Below are 16,520 nucleotides of genomic sequence, written 5' to 3'. Positions count from 1 at the left end.
ATAGAGATCTCTTTATCTGTATTCGTATTTTCTCTGCCCTTTTAACTGAATTAAAATTGAAAACTTATATTGAGATGGTGCATGGCATAATGGAGAATACATTGAATTAGGTTGGTGAAAAAGTTCAGTTCTATATAGTATTTATTTTTTTGTCTTTTAATGTGAGTATATATGCAGGTAACAATTATATATGCTCAGATAAATATACTTGTTTAGAGGAAATCTCAAATAAAACATTCAATAACTATGAAGGAAATGTATTGAGTAGTACTTATATAAACTTGGTGAGTTATGCTTTTTGATTTTGTTACTGGTTTATAGCAGAAAAGACTAGTCTTGTTACAGTATAACGTATCTAGAGCTACACTATGCCATTTCAGAGACTGGCTAATCTTGAAGATTGTCACCATTCTTATGATTTCAAACCATTTTGGTAATTGTTCATAGTATTAGTTGCTGACTCCATTTTTTTTTTATTAACTTGAGTATTTTTTATATACATTTCGAGTGTTATTCCCTTTCCCGGTTTCCGGGCAAACATCCCCCTCCCCCCTCCCCTTCCTTATGGGTGTTCCCCTCCCAACCCTCCCCCCATTGCCGCCCTCCCCCCATAGACTAGTTCACTGGGGGTTCAGTCTTAGCAGGACCCAGGGCTTCCCCTTCAACTGGTGCTCTTACTAGGATATTCATTGCTACCTATGGGGTCAGAGTCCAGGGTCAGTCCATGTATAGTCTTTAGGTAGTGGCTTAGTCCCTGGAAGCTCTGGTTGCTTGGCATTGTTGTACTTTTGGGGTCTCGAGCCCCTTCAAGCTCTTCCAGTTCTTTCTCTGATTCCTTCAACAGGGGACCTATTCTCAGTTCAGTGGTTTGCTGCTGGCATTCGCCTCTGTATTTGCTGTATTCTGGCTGTGTCTCTCAGGAGCGATCTACATCCGGCTCCTGTCGGTCTGCACTTCTTTGCTTCATCCATCTTGTCTAATTGGGTGGCTGTATATGTATGGGCCACATGTGGGGCAGGCTCTGAATGGGTGTTCCTTCAGTCTCTGTTTTAATCTTTGCCTCTCCCTTCCCTGCCAAGGGTATTCTTTTTCCTCATTTAAAGAAGGAGTGAAGCATTCACATTTTGATCATCCGTCTTGAGTTTCCTTTGTTCTAGGCATCTAGGGTAATTCAAGCATTTGGGCTAATAGCCACTTATCAATGAGTGCATACCATGTATGTCTTTCTGTGATTGGGTTAGCTCACTCAGGATGATATTTTCCAGTTCCAACCATTTGCCTACGAATTTCATAAACTCGTTGTTTTTGATAGCTGAGTAATATTCCATTGTGTAGATGTACCACATTTTCTGTATCCATTCCTCTGTTGAAGGGCATCTGGGTTCTTTCCAGCTTCTGGCTATTATAAATAAGGCTGCGATGAACATAGTGGAGCACGTGTCTCTTTTATATGTTGAGGCATCTTTTGGGTATATGCCCAAGAGAGGTATAGCTGGATCCTCAGGCAGTTCAATGTCCAATTTTCTGAGGAACCTCCAGACTGATTTCCAGAATGGTTCCATTTTTTTGAGTATACAGGTGGGACTTATGAGACAGTTGCTTGGGTTCTGTTGGTTTAACTGAGATATTCAAACCTGGTTATTCAAACTTTTGCTAGGGGAGATAAATGAAGGCTAATGAACATGTTTGCTATGAAAAAGGGCCATATAATTTATAATTTATTTAACATGCAGTTTACTTATTGTTGGATTCAGTGTGGCATTTATATTTTCTTTACTAAAGAATTCAATGCTAACTTTTGATATAGACATCATTGTCCCTGTCATCATAATTTAGTGATAGCTTTTAAAGTTTTGTGTTTTCTTAAAAAGTGTTATAACTGACCAGCCCTATGTGAATGTTAACTTGCCTGTTAAAAGGGAACAGTTTTAATTTGGTTTCAGTGCATAAAATGTAATAGTGTTTGTGAGAGGGATACAGTGTATTTGGTGAAATAGCATATTACTTATATTCTGGAAAGAGAAAAATGCTACCTAACATAATATAAGTCATTAACTTTTCATGTCAGTTGCCAAGACATTTAGATATCTCTATTCACTAAGTCCCAGAAGAGATTCTAGCTGCTAGGATTTCAATTTTGAGAGCTAAGAAATGTGTAGAAGTATTAGACTTCTTAATATACATATTTTCAGTTTTAGAAGGGAAATTTATGGGCATATTATTATGCATTTGTCAGATATTCTTTGCCCCCTATAACAAAAAGGTAGTAAAAAGGGTGGTAATTTTGCTGAATGTTTTATGTTGAAGTTATTTCAAGGTATTTCATGGGTCTGCCCATGATATGTTTGGAAAAAATAGAAGGAATCATTTTTTTCAAAAAGGTTAAGTACCAAAGGTAGTTAGTTTAGTTTACAGAAATAAGTTAGTCACTTTTGGCTTTTCTAATTTGTACTTTAACATTCTTTTATTTTGTTTTAAGTATATGTTTCTCAAGTAAACAACTTGAATAATTTTCCATACCTTTCTTTTCTGATGCAGACTTCAGGCTAATTAATATTTTACTGCATCTGATAATGTATTATATGTTTGAAGCCTAGTGACTTTTAATTTTGATGTTTTTGTGATTTCATATGCTGTGTTCTTCAAGCAATAAAATTCTGATGTGTTTTATAAAAAAACAAAATAAAAAACAAAAGTATTGGAACCAAATGTTTGAAATTAAACTTCAAAAACTATGGGTCAAAATAAACATTTTCTCTTTTCAAGCTAGTTTTTCTAAGGTATGTGTTGTGATGCAAAGTTAATTCCTCTTACATAGAATTTTAACCCAGCAACATGGCTTTTCTGGCACGGAATCACATTAATAGACTTTCCAGGTCTGTGTTATCTGGCTAGAATACAGACATGCTTTTAGTGACAAGAGACACAGGCAAGAAGATATCAGAGTTCAAGACCAGCTTCGTATAGAGCAAATTTTAAAGAAAAGTTTAAGAAGAGGCGTGGTGGCACAGGCTCTTAATCCTTGCCCTCAGAAGACAGAGGCATGTGAGTTCTACTCAGTCAGCTTGGTTAAGAGGCAGGGCTGTGGAGTGGAGTTTATGATAGTCCAGTTTGAGGAGTTCTGAGGCATTTTTCCAGGGACAGTTTTACAGAGATAGGTTGCAGAGAGAGCAAGATAGACATAGGTGAATACAGAATGGGCCAGAGAATGAGATTGAGGCCAAAGATGAGAACATATTGCCAAACTAAGTATGAGGGGGAGCGGAGCATTTCAGCCAGAAGCTAAGAGAAGCCAGATTGAATCAGTCAGCATGGAGAGGCGTTTGGTCCACAGCAGCTAACCAGACATGCCAGAGTTCAGAAAGGGTGAGGTTACTCAGCAGTAAGCCTCCACGATGACAATCACGGTCACCTTTGTCAAATTACTTTTACATAATATTCTATAGGCATGAATATATTTCCACATATCTTTTAATAAGTATTTTCAAATATTTTATCAATAGTCACATACCCTCAATCTTGTGCATTTTCTTCTATTGATAATAAACATGGAGACTTTTTCCCAACATCCAAAGTGAAATTTTTAAGTAACTTATTTTCATTTTTTGCCACTTTCGGCTCTTTGTTTTAAGCTAGACAATATTTTAAATATCAAAGCATGAATAGAGCAATGTGATGATATCATTAAATGTACACCCCCACTCCAGAATCTTTATATCTTCTTTGGATTGGATTTGTCTGAAGCAATTTTTAAATTAAAATTTTATCCAAGTTAATATGCTTCCTTTATATTTTAAATATTATATTACCTCCTCTTTTTCTACAGATAATTAAGATCATAGAGAATTACCATACTAATTAAATTTTTAATAGTCTTGCTAAATATTCATATATTCATTGATAATACATGTATATAGTTAATGCCAATTTTAGTTATATTTTATATTTTTGAGGCATAATAACATAAAAATATGCCTGTTGCCTTACCTTCTGAAATTATGTAAGGAAGAATTGTGGTAGACTTTTTTCATTTAGTTTTAGAGCATTTAATAGCTTTTCAGTTTTGGAATTATTCTTGCATGGTATTTTTTATTTTCCAATTCCTTCATTACTTTAGGAAATTCTAATAGTCAAGTATTTTAATTCCATGCTTGACCTCTTATCTCCTTATCTTTACTTTCATATTGGTTATATTTTTATTTTTTTCACTAAAATCATTCTTAAATATTTCCAAGCAATCGAAACCCCACTCTCCAGAGCTCCCAGGGACAAAACTACCATCCCAAGAGAACACAGGAATGGACCTATGGCTCCGTCCGCATATGTAGCAGAGGATGGCCTTGTTGGGCATCAATGGGAAGAGAGGCCCTCGGTCCTATGAAGAAGGCTCAATGTCCCAGTGTAGGGGAATGCCAGGGCAGAGAGGTGGGAGGTAGTAGGTGGGTAGGTGAAGGAGCACCTTCATAGAAGCGAGGTGGTGGCGTGGGATAGCGGGTTTCTGGAAGGGAAACCAGAAAATGGGATAATATTTAAAATGTAAATAAAAAATTACAATTAAAAAAAAAGTCACACTGCCTGGTAACTTGAAAAATATTTTCAGTCAAATATTGAAGCATTTTTGAAATACTTTGCATTTCTTTTCTTTTTAATTTTTAATAATTTTATTTTTCTTGGATATTTTATATACTTAGATTTCAAAAGTTATCCCCTTTCCCATCTCTGTTATACCACCTCCCCTTCCCCTGTTTCTATCAGGATGATCCTACTCCCATCCACCCATTCCAAAGTCAATACCCTGGCATTACTCTACACTGGGGAAACAAGCCTTCACAGGACCAAGGGCTTTTCCTTCCTTTGATGCTGGACAATGCCATCCTCTGCCACATGTGTGGCTGGAGTCATGGGTCCTTCCATGTGTACTCATTGGTTGATGGTTTAGTTCCTTGTAGCTCTGGTTGGGTTTGATTGGTTGATATTGTTGTTCTTCTTCCTTCAGTCTTTTCTCTAACTCCTCCATTGGAGTCCCCTTGATCAGTCCGATGGTTAACTGCAAGCATCTTCATCTGTATCAGTAAGGCTCTGGCAGAGCTTCTCAGGAGTCATCCATATCTCGCTCCTGTCAGCAAGCACTTTTTGGCATCAGCAATAGTGACTGGGTTTGGAGGGTACATATGGGATGGATCGCCAATTGGGGAAGTCTCTGGATGACCTTTTTTTCAGTCCCCGCTCCACTCTTTGTCCCTGTATTTCTTCCCATGAGTATTTTGTTCTCCCTTCTAAGAAGGACTGAAGCATCCACATTTTGGTCTTCCTACTTCTTGGGCTTCAAATTTATAATAGTTCATATTTTTATGGATATATTTAGTATTCTATTTTTGATGAGTTTCCTTTCTTTCATACTTTGACTGTCATATAAAATTATATGTATTAATCGGTTTTTAATTAATCAAAGTTGTTTATTTTTATCAAGTAGGTAGATAACTAATTAAATAACATTAAAGTATGTGTCAGGGGTCAATTATATACCAAAAGCAGTGTTTATGCTTGGAAATGGTGAATTTGGAGGAAAAGAGATGACAAACAAATATTTAATATATCAAAAAAGACTTAAGGATTTTGCTATAAATAGTAGAAATAAATGTGTTCATTAAATAAACAGTGTGACCAAAAGACAGGCAATAGAATAAAAGATGCTATGTTATTTTACACAGGATACTAAGAAATCTCTCTCTCTCTCTCTCTCTCTCTCTCTCTCTCTCTCTCTCTCGATTCCATCTTTAAAAATAAGTCAGTAAACCCAGTTAGTGCTGTGTATATGTGTGTATGTCAATGAGTGTCATGCTATTAACAAAATATGGAAATTCTAGCATTCTAAATTTGAGACTAATACTCCTTTCCTCAGCAGATGTCAACTGTAGATAGCCCCTGGCTAAGTTTGGAGGTACAAGAACCTTTACATGATCTAGCTGGGGTTTGGCTGGATTTGATCTTGGGCATGTCTTATGCAAGTAACCTCAGCTGCTATAAGTTTATGTCTTTGAAAGCCTTGCCATGTCATAAGACCACTTCTCAGTACCCCTCCCCCCTCTTCTTCATGTGTTCACTCTGGTATTTCTTCCAAGATACCACTTGAACCTTGGTGGGCCATGGTGATGGATGAAATTTATAAACTCTTGGTGTGTTCAGTGTTTAAACCACAACCAAAAATTCTTGCCTATGAAAAGGACAATCCATAGATCTTTTGGGGATTCTATTTTAGTGACAATAGCAATTCCTGAATGTGATTTGCTTTGTGCATAATAGCTGATTATTTAATCCTGTGCATTTGTAAGTTCAGCTCAAAATTATGATTTCTGATACATTAAACAAGTCTTGGTGGCACAGCACAAGGTAGAAAACAATAAATGAAAATTTTATGTACAAGATATTTTTCCAGGAAAAGCCAAACCAGCTCAGAATTATAAGATATATAAATGTGGAAATCTAATAAAATATTTCATAATTATATACATAGATGAGAATAGTGACAAAAATTTATATCAGTATGTTTATTCATGTCTCAGTAAGTTTTCAAAAGTTCATTATTGGTCATGTCATTTTTCAAAACAAGAAGGGCCAATGTGGTACCCAAAAGCTGTTATTAACACAAAAACTTTGTTTCTGACATAGGCTTTATGTATTCAGGTCATTGCAAGAAGCTTAATTGCTCAACAAATAATGAGCACTTGATGAAAAAAAGTTGACAAGTAAATGAGAAAATTATACCAGTGGCATTTCAGTATTTGAATAGAAAGCTAAAGCACTCTCACAGCAAAAGGCATTTAAAGAAGAGTCTGTTATGAAGGTAGGCAAATCAGAACTAATACTGTAGACATGAGAATGCAGAGAGAAGGAGTAAGGTGAAGAAAAACTTTAAAATAGTATCTTGAATTTCTGGAGTTTTCCATAACCTATTCCTTCTGGATTAAAACAAAAAACAAAAAACAAAACAAAACAAAACAAAACAAAAAAACAAAAGAACAACAAAATGCTTCCATTTCAGAGTATCCTAGTTAATTTTAAAGAGGACGGAAACATATTTTTCCAGTTATTGTAGCCTATAGTTAATCATTTTGGTTATTATCCTTGTGCTTTCCTGGATGTGCAGGCAGGTAACGATAACTATAAGCCGTTGTCGAGAGGCAGCAGGAGGATCATGAGTCAGAGGTCTACCTGGACTATTTAGAAAGTCCAAGACAAGACTAAAATACATTGTGACTTTATGTCATAAGTCAAAGGGCTGATTGGGTAACTCAGTACTAGAGTTATTTAGTATGTCTTAGGTCTTTGGTTCAGAGCATAGTACTGCAAAAATAATCACTCTTATGCTATACACAAACCATTCTACAAGACCACTATGATGCATTGGGTAAGACAGTGTATATGACCTTATGGAGTTTATTATCTCTCTATAGGACTATATAGAAAGACAAAACGTAGTGAGGATTGTGGACAGTCTGTGCGTAGAACTTCTAAGAATTTAATACTTGGAAATATTTTGAGCCTGATCAAAGGGCTATGGTTAGATAAATCCTCCAACATGTGGAAAAGGGGAAATTAAGTAGAATGAATCCAAAGTGATCAACATTTTAGAGATACAACAACTTCATTGTAGCTTTATAGATATGACTTGGATATTCCAAGAAGAAACATTGTAAAACTGAGTGGGGAACATAAGATGGACCAAGACTAGGGAATATGCCCAAAAGATGCCCCACCATGCCACAGGGGCACGTGTTCCACTATGTTCATAGTGGCCTTATTTGTGGTAGCCAGAATGGAAACAACCCAGATGTCCCACAACAGAAGAATGGATACAGAAAATGTGGTTCATGTACACAATGGAATACTACTAGTCAGCTATTAAGAACAAGGACATCCTGAGCTTTGAGGGAAAAGGATGGAACTAGAAAATATCCTGAGTGAGGTAACTCAGACCCAAAGGGACATGAATGGTATGTTCTCACTAATAGGATATTAGCCAAAAGTATAGAATACCCAAGATACAGTCCACAGAACTCAAAAAGGTCAACAAGCTGAAGAGTCTAAGTGAGGATGCCTCAGTCCCACTCGGGAAGGAGAAGAAAGCAACCACAAGGCAGGAGGGAGAGACCTCGGAGAGAAAGGGGATGGGGGAGAGGGGAACATGGTCTGGTATTTGGGTGGGGGAAGAGGACTGAAGCTCTGAGGGACAGCAGAAAGAATGGAAACAGGTGACCTCAGAAAGTAGGAGGTTGGAAGGACCGACCCTCCAGAATGTACCAGAGACCAGAGAAGTAAGAGACTCTCAGGACTCAAAGGGAGGGACCCTAGATGAAATGCCCTACGGTGGGGAAAGGGAACTTGTAGAGCCCATCTCCAGCAGAAGACAGGGCATCAAGTGAAACATGGGGTTGCTATCCCACAGTGAAAGCTCTGACCCATAATTCTTCCTGTCTGAAAGAAATGCGGGGATGGAAATGGAGAAGAGCCTGAGGAAAAGAAGGTCCAGTGACAGACCAAAGTAGAATCCAGCTCAAGGGAGGCCCCAAGGTCTGACGCTATTACTGAGGAGTGCCCACAAAAAGGAATCTATCACAACTGCCCTCTGAAAGACCCAACAAACAGTTGAAACAGTCAGATGCAGATACGTGTACCCAATCAATTAACAGAAACTGCTGACCCCTGTGGTTGAATTAGGGAAAAGCTAGAGGAAGCTGAGGAGGAGGGTGACCCTGTAGGAGGACCAGCAGTCTCAATTAACCTGGACTCCGGAGACCACTCAGACACTGGATCACCAACCAGGCAGCATACACCAGCGAGATGAGGTCCCCAACACATATACAACAGAGGACTGCCAGGTCTGGGTTCAATCAGAGAAGATGCACCTAACCCTCAAGAGACTGGAGACCTCAGGGAGTTTAAAGGTCTGGTGGGGTTGGGGTAGGGTGGGGTGGGGACCTCATCTCGGAGACGGGGTAGCTGGTGGGAGGCGGGTAAGAGTTATGGGATTTGGAACAGTTGGAGGGTGGACCGGGAGGGGAATAAAAGCTTGAGTGTAAAAAACAAAATAAACAAAAAACAAATAAACAAACAAAAAGCAATCCCAGAACCAGAAGTATTTTCCGATGCTGTATTTACTAAAGAGTTACTACAAAGTATCGAGAGCCCAAAGGCATTAGATTTTTATTAGTCATGTGTGACTATTTTTTAAACATGTTCCAGCAAAGGTCATTGATCGTTTTACCTTTCAGCATCTTATTAACACTTTGTTAGGCAAAATGTTTTCTGTTATCTAATAGTTGAGCTTTATCTTTTATATCAAACATTGCTTCAAAACTCTTTTTAGTGAAATTGCCTTAATACCTCTTAGTAATAACCCAAACATCTAAATATATACTTCAGGATATCTGTTTCAATGAGTATTTCTTGTTTAGCCTTCCCTTCAATGTCACCACGTTATGCCTCGCATTTGTTCAGTTTTCAGTACCGATGGATAGGTGGCATCTCGGTCAGTTGCATTTTTCTTACAATTAAGGTACACAGACAATATAGTCACTGGTTCTGCTGAAACATTTATTAACTCTCAGCTGGAGAACAGAACTAAGAGCTGACAATAGACAGGCAGAGGGCAGGGGATGACTAAGAAAAAAAAGGAGAGGGGAAAAAGAATTTTGTAAAAAAGACTGCATTCTACACTGGAGTTAATTAAACCTCTGGGTTTAATGTTGCTATTTTTCTTTTCTTTTTCTTAACTTTCAAAATTAGGATCACTGACTACGAATGGCATCTGAATTTGGCAGAAATTACTCTTCTCTGTTTCCCACAGTCATGAGCAGATGCTAAGAGCAGAATTTCCTCAGCTGGTTTCAAAATGAAGGACCAACTTCTCCTGGGCATTATGGTTTGTGGTGTGGTGGTACCTCTCCAGGCATCCTTCCCTGCTGGTTCTCAGTTCATCATTTGTTCCTTCACCACAGGTATCTTCTATCATATTGTAACTGTTCCTTTTCTTCTGTAAAAGCTTTGAAAAGTGATCTATATTGTCTCCAGGGGCTCAGTAAGCTAAAGAACAGGCTAGCTATTTTCAGACATGTTGCTGCCATTTTGACGCTCTCCTGTAGGCTACCATCTCACTATTGTTTGAGCACATTCATGAGGAGTTTTAATCAGCATGGAGGCGCAGAGGAGTTAAAGATACAGAAGGGTTGGTGACATGTAGGGAAAGCTGAGCATCCTTTTTAATAGTTTCTCATTATTACCGCCTGTCATATGCCACCTATAAATGTAGACAATATCCACCTGTCACTGTCATTTTCCAAGTTGTAGAAATTCTGACTTGTAGAGCATGGTGTGCCTGACTCTGAAGACTTCAACTTGTCAACACATTTGACTCAGGATGCTGATCTCATTTTGACTTCTAGTTCAAAGTCTCTCCTTCTTGAATTCGTTATCAGAGATATTAATAAGGATGTACATCCTTCTCAACATTTATTTCAATTTCTGGAAAGACTAATTTGGAGAAATAACTCCCAATGGCAGGATGCTGGAGATAAGTCAAATGCTTTTGTTATTCATTGTGGACTTCTGAGCCATACCTCTACTGTAGCCAGTTAAGAAAAGGTTTAGCTGGAAATAGAAGGAAATGCTAGTCAACAAAATTTCTCTGTAAAGTATCTATTAATCTTTTTTTGAAGGTGATAGTGATACCCCATGGCTGGTTATAAATTCTGAAACTTGTGCTAAATATTAGCAATGTTTGTTAAAGAAAGGAAACACAATAAAAACATATGTGTTTGTTGGCTAGTCCATGCTACTTGGATATTGCTATCTTTATTTAATAGAAAATAAGGCTGATGGTACATATATCTGTATGAAATTATTTTTTATGAAGGAACTAAGATTTCAGAAGAATATATTATCTGATACTATGCTTTTCTTCTGTTCCTTGTTATATCTCAAGGATAAGCAGAGTTATCAATTACACCCTATCAATCAATCACTACCTATTTGGATACTAACTAGATAACTCAGCAAAGGTGTGAGCCTAACAGCTTGAGTTTAATCCTTAGGATCACCATTGTGGAAGAAGAGAACCAATTCCCATGAGTTTAGTTGCCTTTTAACCTGTGGTATTCAAACCCATGCTTTTGCAAGTGAGTGAGTGTGTGTGTGTGTGTGTGTGTGTGTGTGTGTGTGTGTGTGTTTACTTGCATGTGTTCATATACATAGAAATAATTATAATAAAAATTAAATACCATATTCAATATCTTAAAGGATGTTTAAGAAAAATATAATAGAGTTTTTGAATGAAGATATAATGTATTCAATTAATTAAAAACATTTCCAAGTGCTTTTTCGAAGCCTTCTGAGCACAAGGGAAGACCTTGATATGTCCTTTCAGGTGCTTTACCAAGTCTTTTCTGAAATACACTGCACCCTGCATTTAGAGCGGTTATATTTGTCATGCTTTTGGACGAAGAAGCTTTTAGGGATATTTTAGTTGTACTTGATTCTCATGAGAGAATTATTTTTAAGTGGTAAGGTTTCTATCTTGATTTGTTTTATCCTGGCTAGCGCATAGATCAATGCAGCTTAGAATTTGTGGAGACATATATAAATAAACCTCTAGGTCTAAATAAAATACCTTTAAGTATATGTATTTATTTCATCTGGATCACTTCCAAAGAACTCTCTGTATCTTTTGTAACATGGCTAGGCCAAAGGATGCTAATGAAAATATCACAATTCAAAAGCGAATGTTAAGAAGCCCTTTGGGAAAAAAATATTGTTCGTCATTAATTTTAAAGAAACATTAAACTTTTAATGTCCTTTAGAAAAATGAGGATAGTCCCCTGAGACATTTGAAAGGGCGCCAAAGTCTAGTTTGAGGGTGCAGACAAGGCAGAAGAAATAAAGAAATGATTTTGCTCCAGCAGATAAGAGATGAAAGGAGGGAGGTGGGTCAGAGATTCATGGTTTATTTGACATGATATTGACACCATCAGCATTCCCAACCAGGTTCATTTTGTCTAAACAAAGGTGTCACCATTTCACAACCTGGTTTTTTTTTTCTATTTCATCACATTGACTCCCTTAGGATTATCTAGAAATGTCTTGAGAAGTCTTAAAGAAAGAAATAGCAACATAATTCACCAAGAAAATGCTTGTTTGTACGTGTAAACAAGGCAGAAACTTGAAAGTACATATTACTAAATTGAAAATTATATATAAAAATATGGTGGTAGGATTTGAACTTTGTACATAAGCTACATAAATAATAATACACCTGACAGAATACTAAGGCAACTGACTATTTTTCTTTAGGAGACACAAGGAATTGCCTGACATCTAATCTTCTCATATAGGATCATTCACAATTCTCTAAGCAGATGATTTTCATTAAGACATGAATCCCTGATTTAATGATATCTCAACTGTGTGTCCTGGTTAGCTATAGGATCCAAAGCATAGATTATCTGAAAAACATTGTTGACTATTTGAGTTTAATCATCTGGAGGACTAGAACAGAGTGCTTCAATGCCTTAAAATAGTTAAAGATATATCTAAAGTCAGAAGGATCAAAATAATTTTTATACTTAACTCTAGTGGGAGTTATCGAGTGGTTCAAGCTCCTGAATTTGTCTAGAGGGCTTTAGAGGTGCCCTGATAGCAGTGGTGTCAGGCCGTGTAATTATTTTCTACTGTTACTAGTGCTCATCTCACACAGGTCAGCTGGCCTGACAAAGCCAAAGTTGTATTTAAAAGCTACAATGCTTTTATTTGACTTGAAAAAAAAAGTGGAACAAAAACCAGATATTACAATATAATGTTTCCTGTGCTCATTATTCGTTACCGTTTAAATAGGGAAAAGTTATCCTACTATATCAGTTTATCTAATCCATCCAAGTTAATCTATAAAAATACACTTGCATTTTAAGTCTGTAGACAGCTATTTTCAATTGTTAGTAAGCTTAATCCACTGACAACCCTCCAAATTTAGCTAAAAAAAAATACTGCACAATGTTCTGTTTGGCACTGGTCAAGGTTAGGGTTGTTTTGAGAATCTCTATTAGGGCTACCAACATCACTTAATGGATGCATTTAAATATTTTTCAACCCCAAATGATTATAGCCAGAATCAAGGAATGATTAAAATTTGCACTATGTATATAAAAGGAATTTTTAGTCAATTTCCAGTATAATGTTTATCTACCTGATATGATGAACATGAACTGAAAAAAGCTTTGAGCTCTACTCACACTTTTAATTTAGGGGTGTGGTTCTTGTCAAATATGGCTAAATAGACTGGTTTCTTTGGGTTGTGCATGGTAATGGTGGGGGTGCATGGTTGACCAAACACCAAGGTCTGTTGTTCCTTTACAGGGTGTGCCCCAGTGTCCTAAGAATGAGCACCCATAATGCCTCATTCTTTTCAGGGTTCCATCACCTCCCAACAGCATTATAGTGGAGAACCAAAACTTTTTAACTCATTGGCCTTTGAGGATAATTCAAAAGTCAAACTATAGTAGTTTGTTACCAAAAGCCAGCAATTTAAGAATTTAATCTAGTTAAATGCTTAAAAGTTTACTTACTGCTTTAGGTTATGCTTATGTGATTTCGAGTAGCTCTACATTTCAGAAATTGAGCCATAAAAGAGATGAAATTTATTGAGGATCCTAAGGCTTAATTCAGACCTGACACATCTGACTCCTTTCACTCTAAAATACGTCAATTAATTTTCCCTAGTGCTACACTGTCACTTGGTATGGATTTAAGCTTTACTTGTTGTTAACTATATAATTTGATTTCTCCCTACTTGGGTCCATGTTAATCATTCTGTTTCAAGGGAAATATACAAGCCTGTCTGAAATCACTAAGGTTAAGAAAAAAAATGAAGGAGTAAAAATATTTGATTTTTTGAGAGATTTTTTGAAAGAACTCAAGTAATTTATAGCAACTATATCCACCCGTCCAAAATTATCCAAGTACGTTTGCAGTTCCTGTGCTCAATTTGTCAGTGGTAACATAAGGTCAGTGCCCTTATGTTATCTGTGTCTGGAACTTTCTATCATGGTTTACCATAATGCACTGGGCCTTATAGTCCTTCTCTATACAACTGCTTTATGTGGCTGAGTGCCTAACATCGTAGATTAGAGTCTAAATATATTCAATTACTAATAATTGGTATAAATCCTTGTTGGAGATAACAAATGTCTAGTGTAGATACATTAAGTCAATAAAATTCATGTAATTAGATATTGTGGTCATTGAGCTTGATAACTTGTTTTGACGTTTAGTTTTCGGTAAAATATTATTTCTGGAAAGTAGTTATACATTTTTGTCTAAGAGATCTGCATCTACAAATTCAATCAGTGTCAGATCAAAATATCCAGGAAAATGAAAAATTAATTTGTAATGAATATACACATTTTAATTCTCATTATTCTCTAAATGTTATAGTACCAGTTATACTACATATATATTGCACTTTTATAAACAAATAGCGATCATTTACAATACATGAATATACATATATATAATGTCTTTAATGCAAATTCTGTGCCATATTTTGTATGAATTTGAACATTATTAAATTGGGAAGTCCACGGCAGAGGTCAGGAAGTTGGAGGCTATCTTAGAGTCCACTCTCCTTGAATAGCAAGAATTATGTGCTATCTTTCATTTTTAAACTAACTTTAGAAATGGTTTTATTTCAGGTTCACAAATGAATAAATAAATGTAAGGAAAACTTTAATGATAAAAACAAGGTGCGGGGTTGGGGATTTAGCTCAGGGGTAAAGTGCTTGCTTAGCAAGCGCAAGGCCCTGGGTTCGGTCCCCAACTCCGGAAAAAAAAAAGATAAAAACAAAGTGAACTCTAGCATAAACAGTTTACACATGCACATGCACGTGTGTGTGTGTGTGCGTGTGCACAAAAACACATACACACACACATACACAAGAAATGGCTTTATTTAAATGATAAACAGAGGTTTTTAAAAATAATAAAGAGTGTATTCAATTAGATTAATAACCATGAGAAAACATAGTTTTACTTCTCTGTATCATTTTGGTATGCATTTACTTCCTCAATGTAAATAGAAAAGACTGTTTTTACTGTGTATTTGGGGGAAAATTTCCTCCTTAGGGATCAAAAGGTAAAGGAGTAAATATTGCATTGATTTAACACTTTTTGAGGGCGTAATTTTATATGAGAAAAATTCGAGGTTAATACATTCTAAAAGAAATAACTTCAGGCATTTCACAAGACAAATCAAAGTTGCCTCTCACAGTCTAAAGAAAATACCCAAATTTGTAAATGTGAGTTTGAAAGTAGCAAGCAGTTCCAGAGAAGAGAAAGAAGGTTGTTGTTTTGCCAGAAACCTTTAAGGAAAAGGTTCTTGCTGTGCCAGAAACCCTTAGGAAAAAGCAAAGAAATTTCTCAGAGTTGAAGGCGAAGCACCTGAGGAAGAAGTTCGCTCTGAAGACACTGCGACAGTCAAGAAGGAAGTTCGTCTATGAGAAAGAAGGCAAAGCACTCTCACGGAGTACAGGCAGATGTACCGGACTGAGATTCGAATGGCTAGGATGCCAAGGAAAGCTGAAAACTTCTATGTGCCCACAGGGCCAAAATTGGTGTATGTCATAAGAATCTGAGGTATCAATGAAGTAAAGATGTGGACGGTACTGCAGCTTCTTCATCTCAGACAGATCTCAGACAATGGTACCTTTGTTAAGATGCTGTGGATTGTGGCACTCTACATTGTATGGAGGTAACCCAATGCAATGAGGTTAGTAAATGAGCTCATCTCCAAGCGAGGTTATGGCAAAAATCAATAAAAAGCGGTTTACCTTGACAGAGAATTCCTTGATTGCTCGATCTCTTGGTAAATTTGGCATCATCTGCATGGAGGATCTAATTCAGATCTACTGAGTAACTGTGTGACTGAGATCTACACAGTTGGGAAACACTTCAAGGAAGCAAATAACTTCCTGTGGTCCTTCCAATTATCTTCCCCACGAGGTAGAATGAAGAAAAAGCCACCTCACTTTATAGAAGGTGGAGACGCTGGCACCAGGAAGACCAGATAAACAGGCTTACTAGAACTAGTAAGCCCACTGCTGCCCATGGTACTTTTCATAACCTGGTCAGTTAATAAACAGTCACAGCTTGGCAAATTGAATGAAAAAAGAAAGTAGCAGTGTCCGGAAAGGAGATAAAGACTGCAGAGATGATCTTTAACTACAGAAGATTGTTTTCTGTAGCTTCAGATAGATATGTTCCTGTGACACAATTCTTAATATCAACAGATAAGTGTAAAGAAATAGCTCCTTTTTTCTATTCTTTAAATTTTGAAATGAGAAAGATTTTCTATTTGAATCATCTCAATAATAAAGGAAGAAGATATTCTCCCCTTTCCTCTTTCCACCATTATAATTAGAAGCTTATTGGGTGGATAAGATTGGAGATACAGAGCTCAACTTAGTCATGCTTTTTCT

General features: G+C 36.7%; 1 protein-coding gene across 3 annotated transcripts in view; it reads right to left on the bottom strand.

Annotated features, from left to right (window-relative positions):
- Positions 1-16,520, bottom strand: part of Nkain2 (sodium/potassium transporting ATPase interacting 2) — a 1,205,517-nt gene that overhangs the window by 226,932 nt on the left and 962,065 nt on the right.

This window comes from Rattus norvegicus, chromosome 1, assembly GCF_021556685.1.
Source record: "Rattus norvegicus strain SHRSP/BbbUtx chromosome 1, alternate assembly SHRSP_T2T, whole genome shotgun sequence".
Classification (NCBI taxonomy): domain Eukaryota; kingdom Metazoa; phylum Chordata; class Mammalia; order Rodentia; family Muridae; genus Rattus; species Rattus norvegicus.
Note: the sequence above shows the minus strand (reverse complement) of the source record. Positions and strands in the feature narration are given on the sequence as shown.